This window comes from Littorina saxatilis, linkage group LG8 (genome assembly GCF_037325665.1).
Source record: "Littorina saxatilis isolate snail1 linkage group LG8, US_GU_Lsax_2.0, whole genome shotgun sequence".
Classification (NCBI taxonomy): domain Eukaryota; kingdom Metazoa; phylum Mollusca; class Gastropoda; order Littorinimorpha; family Littorinidae; genus Littorina; species Littorina saxatilis.
Genome location: NC_090252.1, coordinates 39,833,882 through 39,843,881, shown reverse-complemented (window position 1 = coordinate 39,843,881; position 10,000 = coordinate 39,833,882). Strand labels below are relative to the sequence as shown.

The 10,000-nt window shown below is 44.4% G+C and overlaps 1 protein-coding gene across 1 annotated transcript in view; it reads left to right on the top strand.

Moving 5' to 3' along the window:
• Positions 1-10,000, top strand: part of LOC138974644 (kin of IRRE-like protein 1) — a 60,083-nt gene that overhangs the window by 393 nt on the left and 49,690 nt on the right. The window lies entirely within an intron of this gene.

Sequence of the window (10,000 nt, the reverse complement as noted above, 5' to 3'; positions counted from 1 at the left end):
TGCTCCACCTGGCGTCTGGCATTATGGGGTTAGTGCTAGGACTGGTTGGTCCGGTGTCAGAATAATGTGACTGGGTGAGACATGAAGCCTGTGCTGCGACTTCTGTCTTGTGTGTGGCGCACGTTATATGTCAAAGCAGCACCGCCCTGATATGGCCCTTCGTGGTCGGCTGGGCCTTAAGCAAACAAACAAACAAACCCACTTTCTCTCCCTCACTCTTTCTCTCTCTCTCTCTCTCTCTCTCTCTCTCTCTCTCTCTCTCTCTCTATCTCTCTCTCTCTCTCTATCTCTCTTTATCTCTCTCTCTCTCTCACAAACTCTCTCTCTCTCTCTCTCTCTCTCTCTCTCTCTCTCTCTCTCTCTCTCTCTCTCTCCCCCCTTGTCTTTTTCTATCCTACAGAAACTTTGTGATTGCCCTTCTATGTTTTTGCTACCTTGTGCAAGCAAGACCCATCCTCCTGTATTTAATCCTTCTACTTTGTACGTAATTGCGCCATAATGCATGCTCGGAACTAATTAGAACTCCCTCCGAAAAAGGGAAGGCATCTTGATTCTATTGATTGGCTGGAAGAAAATTGCTTCTTAGTTGGGGGAGAAATCGGATTATGACGTTTTATAGTTAGTGCAGGGTTTGTTTTGATTTTGTTTTTGTTAGGATTAGGACATAGGCTTGCAACGCAAATAGATGTGTGGAAGGGGTAAGAGAGAGCGAGAGAGAGAGAGAGAGAGAGAGAGAGAGTGAGAGAGAGAGAGAGAGAGAGAGAGAGAGAGAGAGCGAAAGAGAAAGAGAGCTAGAGAGAGAGAGAGAGAAAGAGAGAGAGAGCTAGAAGGAGAGAGACAGACAGACAGACAGAGACTTGGAGACAGGGACACACAGACAGAGATAGAAACAGAGAGAGTGTGCATTAACGAGTTTATGTTTTCATCCGTCTGCATGAGGTTTACTGCACTTCTGTGCGTCAGCGTGCAACGGGAATAGATGTGTTTGCGTTAGTGTGCGTGCGTGTGTGTGTGTGTGTGTGGAGAGAGAGGGACTGACAGAGACAGACAGAAAGTTAGAAAGAGAAAGAGTTGGCATGAGTATATTTTAATTTATGTTTTCATCAGTATGCCTATTAGGTTTCCATCAGTGTGCTTGAGCTATCTGCACTCCTGCAGATTTAACATTAACAGCTATTGTGTTTTCAGCGTAGCAATAGGGTCCGATATTTAGACGAGACAAGTATAATGCCGACGAGTCGATTATATAGCTGTTCTGACCTTTATTTGTTGTTCCAAACTTACAAAATGACAGTTTTTGCGTCGATGCATTGATCTCAGGTTTTGATAGCAGACGCCGTTTCTTATGCGCATTAGTTTTGCGCAGGCGCCACACTGACTTTGGAAAAAAACCTCGATTTGACAACACAGCTGTTAAACAGCTTTTTATTAGTTCATTCGTATACAACAAAAAGAAGTTTGAGTTTTTTTAATTTTGAACAAGACTACTTATGAAGAAGACCAAAACACAACATCAACGGAAAACTAGAAACAACTGAAGAACTAGGATGCAACAAGGGGAGGAAAAGAGAACAGCTAATCCGTACAAAGCGAGCAGACGGCAGCGACGTGTTCAGTTTGGGTGAATGGCATTTATACTTGTCTCGTCATGAAGCGAATTTTTCAACCTCAGTTATAAACGACTACATGAATGTTAGTGCCATGGGTTGTACATCAATACTTCAGAGGGGAAGTTGGGTATTTAGTGTGGAGTTACGAGATAAGAAAAGCCGAATGCGAAAATTTGTGTCAGTCGGCAACTGTGAACTAAGCTCACAGGCACACAAAAACGGCTGTTCCGTTTTACTCCCCTGTTTGTACTACATCTTTCGACTTTGGGCATTTTGTGGTGTTTAGGGACAGATAATAATAGGTTTAGTCTTGTTTCATCGGGAAGTTAGCCGAAAAGGGTATGCTATCGACATTTGTAAAGCTGAAAAACATTCCCGAGAAGAAATTCAAGTTGTCAGTGTATGCTATTGTCGATCAGTGAAACATCGTGTGGTACAGATGGGTAAACCGGAACCATGCGTCTTTGTTATTGACAATATGCTTTTGGATATTGGCAAAAATGGCCGACTTCCGTAGCATTATGCTTTGATGATCGGAAGAGACCATCCAATCACAGCCCCCGAATTCCCCCACGTGTCCCATCAGAATAGCTGTATTACCGACAGAAGGCATTGACGGAAAGTCGTCCCCACTCAGTATCCGGTTCCTGTTACATTTTCCACAATATATTTGTGTAATTATGGCCCTGAACCACATTTATTTCTACTTCTTAATCACGTTTGACGTTTTCGAGTTCCCACGATCCTCTAACTTGTGCAAAGGCAAAATATTTTAATGTTGTTTTTATTTCTTCGAACTATAATTCTCCCCTAACCCAGTTTCCCATGACGCATTTTCCCTGAAACGTTGAGCTTCGCCTCTGACGTAATGGTTCCACGGCAGCTGTTGGGTTTGGGCTGAATTCAAGAAGCTGTCGGAGGTGGCTGTTTTGAGGTTACAGGTTTCAGCAGAGGGGCTGGGAGAGAGAAAGCAGACAGTTTGGGGGTGATTGACGATATTGGAGAACGTGAACACGTGAACGTTCCACAGGAAGTGACGTGAGCTGAAGTGAAATAGTTTTGAATAGTTGTATTGTAAGTGGAGGTGTACAGGTAATGTTTAGAGTAACTAGATTCGGGGGTAACCGGAATGATCATTTGTGTGTATTTCCGCTAAGGCCTAAAAAAAAAATAGGTGTGGTTACGGTAACCCGACCTACCCTATTTTTAGGGGCCGATCCTATAACTTTTTATTACATTTGTCAACAACAAAAAAACAACAACAAAAAAACGAGTGCAAAAAACGCAATGAAAGCGAAAGCGCCCGTGTCGCACACTTATTTCCCTGTCAAGTAGGTTTAATTTGTACACATTAGAAAAAAAGTTTTAAAAAAAAAAGTGATTGCCTACCTACCTACCCTATTTTTTTTGGCTATGTTACCGTAACCACACCTATTTTTTTTTTTGTGGCCTAAGCTTTGTCGGTAAAACGGTTATGAAGACCTAATATAAATCAAGAGAAGGCATTGAACGAGGACAACCCTTAACACTGTCAAATGCTTTCTCTGTCTGAGTGTCTCTCTCTGTCTATGTCTATGCTATCACAATGCGATTACGATTGATGCAACTGATGCAGATCAAATTTTGAGCACTGTCTGAGTGGAATTGCCTTTTTACTTTGCCAGTACTTTCAGCGATTATGCTGATTATGCATGTTGGGATATGCATGTTGGGATGGTTAGCATGCGCATCTCTCTCTCTCTCTCTCTCTCTCTCTCTCTCTCTCTCTCTCTCTCTCTCTCTCTCTCCCTCCCTCTGAGGGCCTCTCTCTCTCTCACTCTCTCTCTCTTTTTCTATCTCTCTCTCTCTCTCTCTCTCTCTCTCTCTCCCTCCTCTCTCTCTCTCTCTCTCTCCTCTCTCTCTCTCTCTATCTCTCCTCTCTCTCTCTCTCCTCTCTCTCTCTCCTCTCTCTCTCTCTATCTCTCTCCATCTCTCTCCTCTCTCTCTCTCCTCTCTCTCTCTCTCTCCTCTCTCTCTCTATCTCTCCTCTCTCTCTCTATCTCTCCTCTCTCTATCTCTCCTCTCTCTATCTCTCTCTCTCCTCTCTCTCTCTCCTCTCTCTCTCTATCTCTCTCTCTCTCCTCTCTCTCTCTCTCCTCTCTCTCTCTCTATCTCTCTCTCCTCTCTCTCTGTCTCCTCTCTCTCTCTCCTCTCTCTCTCTCTCTGTCTCTCTCTCTCTCCTCTCTCTCTCTCTCTCTCTCTCCTCTCTCTCTCTCTCTCTCTTTCCTCTCTCTCTCTCTCTCTCTCTCTCTCTCTCTCTCTCTGTCTCTGTCTCTCTCTCTGTCTCTCTCTCTCTCTCTCTCTCTTTTTCTCTCTCTCTCGCTCTCAGTGCAAGCAGACGTCAAGTTATCTAGCCAATTATCTTCCCTTTACGAACAACAACGCCCAGGCGCCCCAACTCTCGTCTTTTCTTCACCCGCTTATCTCCCTTCTCTGGAGAGCGCCGCCATTATTTATCCTAACGTGAAATCGTACACATCTTTCCACTGCCCTTGTTGGTTTGAGTCCGTCAGCCACCCATGAATTCGCTGGCAGGGGTAGAAAAGTCTTGTCTCTTCTGTGAAAACAAAACGCAACACTTAACAGGGGTGAAAACAAAAAAATCTGAAACTAGTGCAAAGGCTTGCACTCTGCACTAACTTGTAAATAGTCCCGTGTATTTTGGGTTTCGTGCGTGTGTGTTGTTGTTGTTTTTTTTTGTTTTTTTGTTTGGTTTTTTTTGGGGGGGGGGGAGGTGTAAAAGACTATCGAAGACAGTTCAGGGATGGTATTTGTCGAAGTAAATACGCCTTTATTGTCAATCCAAAACACACAACACTTGGTTTTGTATTTCATGTATGTTATGTTATATTGCTGTTTTTTCCTGTACTTATGTATCTTGTATGTGTCAATAGGCTCTGTGCTTTAATGACAATAAATTCTGATTCTGATTCTGATTCTGATAACAAAAATAGTCTTAAAATACTGAACAAAGAAAGTCTTGTGACCACAATCATTATGGACATTTCCTTAGCTTCAAGAGACTTCTTATGATAGGGGCTCGCCCCAGTAAGCTATGTCAATTCAACTTTCCTATCCCTGAAACGATGTTTGCTTGGGGACGGGGGTGTTGTTATTATATTAAGAGATGTACATGCACTCTCTCTCTCTCCTCCTCCTTTGACTATGTCTGTCTGTCTGTATATCTGTCTCTCTCTCTCTCTGTATATCTGTCTCTGTCTCTGTCTCTGTCTCTCTGTCTCTCTCTCTCTCTCTCACGGTCTCTCTCTATCTCTCTCTCTCTCTCTCTCTCTCTCTCTCTCTCTCTCTCTCTCTCTCTCTCTCTCTCTCTCCCCCCCTACACCACTGTCGCCCCTCTTCCTACCCTAGTGACATGAGTCTCACCTCACATTAGCCTTCAAAACGAGAGAAGTGGCATCAACCGAGAAGTGGAAAAAGGAGAACTACCTTCGCGTCTCAGGTATTGGCCTACCACGGTGTTGCCCCTTCTTCGGGTGGCTGACTGGCACGTTTGGACAGGTGTTTTTGCTGGAGGGGTGTGTGTCAGCGTGGTGAAGCGTGGAGGCACACGAGATGTTTTCCCTCCGTGCCAGCCTGGCCTGGAACCCTGGAACCCTCTCCTCTTCCTTGGGGTTAATGCCAGCCATGCACACTGGTACAGGGGAACCATCCTTATAGGACTTCCAATTTTGTTCGAATTCTCCCCCCCCCTCTCTCACCTTACATTTTCTGTTCTAAATTAACTTTCAATTCATATTCCCTCTCTTTTAGTTTAACTCTCTGGCGGCCTGACGTCCTGGGTACTTGCTTTAACTGGCAACAAACCGTTCAATAAACAACAAAGATGAAGAACAGCAACAAGCAAACAATGTGTGCGTGTGGGAGCCTTGTAAGTTGCCAATTAAGGTAAATACGGATGATGCTTTGTATACCAATATTTACCGAGAGCAAACAGGTTCAGCCTTGATTTTCTAGAACTAGAAGAGGTTGGAGGTTTTAAAGGGAGGGGGAGGGGAGGGGGGGGTCCACGGTAGGTAGAATGGTACTCGCGAAGATGTTGTTCCCAGAGTCTGTGAGGATCTTTCGACTGAGTGAGAACGACCTCACCGGGTTAGGCGAAATAAGTTGACGCTGTTGGTTCCTCAAGTCATTGTATGAGACACTCTTTGTCGATGTAATCCTGAAACGTAGAGATGGGAAAAAAACCGTTCATTGTGATTCAGCAAAGACACGCGAGCCATGGTTCTCTAAATTAAGTCTCAAATTAATTAGGCGAATTCGACTTCGCGCAGCTAGCTGCACGAAGCTTTGACACTGAGTTTTCGGTGAAAGATACTTCGCGAAGTCTACTTCGGACCGGCACGGTTGGCCTAGTGGTAAGGCGTCCGCCCCGTGATCGGGAGGTCGTGGGTTCGAACCCCGGCCGGGTCATACCTAAGACTTTCAAATTGGCAATCTAGTGGCTGCTCCGCCTGGCGTCTGGCATTATGGGGTTAGTGCTAGGACTGGTTGGTCCGGTGTCAGAATAATGTGACTGGGTGAGACATGAAGCCTGTGCTGCGACTTCTGTCTTGTGTGTGGCGCACGTTATATGTCAAAGCAGCACCGCCCTGATATGGCCCTTCGTGGTCGGCTGGGCGTTAAGCCGCAAACAAACAAACAAAGTCTACTTCGGGCTCAATTGAAGACAGGCTTTATATATGCCGTACACATGGTAATAAATTCAATAAATGTCGGAAGTGTATCTGGATAATTACGCGGGTTGGCTGGTCGATCGGTTGGTTGGTTGGCAAGTTGTCATACACTTCAAAATGATTATGTGTTCAGTTTATGTATGTTCTCTAATGGGCTCCAAACCCTCTAAATGTTTTGCGCTAAGCATGCACTCGACGCTCGATGAGCCGTGTCTGCTTTGAATCATGGATATGGTTTGAAGCAAATATATTCTACAGCGTAGCAGTAGAAAATCCTTGCTTGAAGTGAGGATGCTTTACCGCTTTTTGTGTATTTTCTTTATGGTCCTCGCCTCGCCACTGATACGCTTAGCCATCAAAAGATGGTCGTTCGGAGAATGAACAACCATTCGTAAAACTGCACGTGTCGTTTCAGTATCTCTGCTCGCGCGCGCACGTGCGTAAAATAAATAAAGGAACAAGTTTGCCGAAGGACGTGTACAAAGAAAGGAAAATAACTCGGACAGAGTCTTTTCTGTTTTCGATCGTGTGTTGGTTCTTTTGTTTAGCTGATAAGAAAACTTGAAAAGAAGAACGTGGTCTAGATTGTGTGGTTTTTTTTTTTTAAAGGGACAGACACTGATCACTGATTCGCTCAGTGCTTGAGCTTTGATGACTGATGTGAGATAGTTTTTTGGATAAAGAAACAAACAGAAAAGTCCCAATGAGATATATTTATAAATATACGTTTACTACACGTATGTAGAGGTGTACCAAAATCTTGTCAATTTAGAGTGCGCCAATCTAGTAAGTGCGCCACACTCCCAATTAATATCCGTGAAAGTGACGTTGCATGTTACACAATGTCTATGTACAGCTAACAAGGGACTAACTTAGTTTGTGATGTAATTTTCCAGATTGCAATTTGTCAGTACCGGATTAAAATGTTTTACCAGAAATATTTTCTGTCTTCATTACATTAGGCCAACAAACAAAAAAATAGTCTGTTTACGGTATCCCGACCGACCCTATTTTTTCGCGCGACCCTAGACTTTTTTGGGGCATTTGGGGGGGGGGGGGAAATAGTCTTTGTTTTTTGGCAAAATAACTTAAAAATGTTTTTTTGGGAGAGAAAAAAAATAAATATAAAAAAATCCCGACCTACCGACCCTATTTTTTCCCCTATGTTACCGTGAACAGACTTTTTTTGTGTGTGCCTTACCTGCGTTTAGTCACTGCGAGGTGAAGTAATCAAGGACACTACTGAACAATGCGTGTTGTTTTCTTCTCATTAACAAAGACAATAGTGTTAACTTGTTTCTCAGCTCATATGTGTCTGAAGCCTAGAACAAATGGTTGATCCCGGGGTATTCAGTCCCTCTACCGGCACGGTTGGCCTAGTGGTAAGGCGTCCGCCCCGTGATCGGGAGGTCTTGGGTTCGAACCCCGGCCGGGTCATTCCTAAGAACTTTAAAATTGGCAATCTAGTGGCTGCTCCGCCTGGCGTCTGGCATTATGGGGGTTAGTGCTAGGACTGGTTGGTCCGGTGTCAGAATAGTGTGACTGGGTGAGACATGAAGCCCGTGCTGCGACTTCTGTCTTGTGTGTGGCGCACGTTATGTCAAAGCAGCATCGCCCTGATATGGCCCTTCGTGGTCGGCTGGGCGTTAAGCAAACAAACAAACAAACACAAAATTCAGTCCCTCGTTGCTGTTCTTTTTCAGCGTTCGATGATGGTTATGTCTGTATCCGTTGCCCCGTGATGTACACAAAGTCGGCTGTCAGTTCGAGGTCCTTGGTGCTGCCCCTCAGCTTGGTACCAATCGTTGTCCCTCGCTGCTGTATAAATTGATGTACTAGTCCAAATTACCTGTAGCTAGTTTACATAAGAACATGAAGAACAAGAACACGAATTGTTTCGCCATATAGCATAACAGCCATTGGTATTTGTCCTGGTGTGAAAACACCCACACACTCCTTGCATAAAGTCAAAAGGCCAACAACAACAACAACAACAACAACAACAACAACAACAACAACAACAACAACAACAACAACAACAACAACAACAAGTCCGAGTCGAACAACGACATACAGTTCAGTTGGTTGGTTGGTTTTTGGGTTTTAATGTCCCTTCAGCAGATGCTAGCTGCTATTCGAGACCGATAACTGAAATGAATTCCCCATCGTGTTTTAAAACATTTGTTGTATAATGTATGAATAACTGAATGTATATGGTAACATTAATAATGAACCGACAAGCTGCCACAAAGTAAAGTAACAGAAACGTACGGCAAAGCTATTAGGCTTCATTTCCTTCAGCGAACAGGAAAAAAATTAAAATGTACCTTGTAACACACACATGCTCTTTCCACTCCAGCGAAAAAACTCTTTTGTTTTTGACGAAAAGGTTGAGCTTACTACTTTTCCCCAACCGCTGGAAAAACAAACGCTTCTCCAATGCGATGTGGGAGGAGATAAGTTGCTGGTGTATTTATGTGAAACGTAAGACTGGTTGTATTGTTTTGCATGGAGGGACGGGGTTTTCTTTGAGTGCAGAGACTTGACTTGCTGATTGGTTTCACTGAGTCACTGTGTTGTTGCCTTACACAATAGTGGCGTGCTCCAAGGTGGATGGTTTTCACCACCGCTATTTTCTTATAGGTGTGAAAAATGTGTTGGGCGTTTTGTGAAGAGGGGGGGTATAGGTGGGTGGGGTGAGGTGATGAAGTACATGTAGTGGTTTGGGAGGGAGGAAGAGAGTACCAGCGTCTCTCTCTCTCTCTGTCTCTCTCTGTCTCTGTCTCTCTCTCTCTCTCTTGCTCACTATCCCTCTCTCTCTCTCTCTGTCTCTCTCTCTCTCTCTCTTGCTCACTATCCCTCTCTCTCTCTCTCTCTGTCTCTCTCTCTTTCTCTTTTGCTCACTATCCCTCTCTCATCTCTCATTAAAATGTTGCTGTCAAGGTGTGGGACATCTTCTGAAGGTTTGTGTGTGTGTGGGTGTGTGTGTGGGTGTGTGTCAGTGTGTGTGTGGGCCTACGTCCGTGCGTATATACGTGCGTGTGTACGTACGTGCGTGTTTGCGCGCGCCGCGCTTCTCTGGCGAACATAGGGCATGTTCAGGATCATCGGCTCTCTCGAACAACAATGCGTGATTTCCTCAAAGGCCCGATATCTGTGGCAATGCACTCAGCGACACTAAATACAGGCCCGTGAATCGAAACGAGTTTTCAAGCATTGTTCCGCCAGCAGAGCCTGACAGTTCTTTTCCCCATGGTATCATCCATTTTCGTTCTAAGCGGTCTTTTACTTCTCCTTTTGCGAAGAGCAAACAAAAATGGCGGCGCTAAAAGATGGGGGATGAGTGATGGCCCCTTGTCACAATAAAAGGGTCGCGGGCTGTGGCAAAGTTGCCTCCCTTGGTGGGATTCTCGATGGGTTATTCGAATTTGTTTTGTTCTTGGAGTTTTCTCGTCTTTTGTTTTTTCTGGTTCACCTCTTGAATGCAGATTGAATTTACATGCCATGTTTTCACTGATGGGGTTGTCTTTTCTTGTTTTCCAAATTCTAATCTTGCGTCAGTCAAGTTGACACCTCTGGCCTTCATTCATGTTGTTTTATGTTTCGTGACCCTGGCAGACTGAACGAATATTTTGCACCTATGGGTGTAAACAGCTT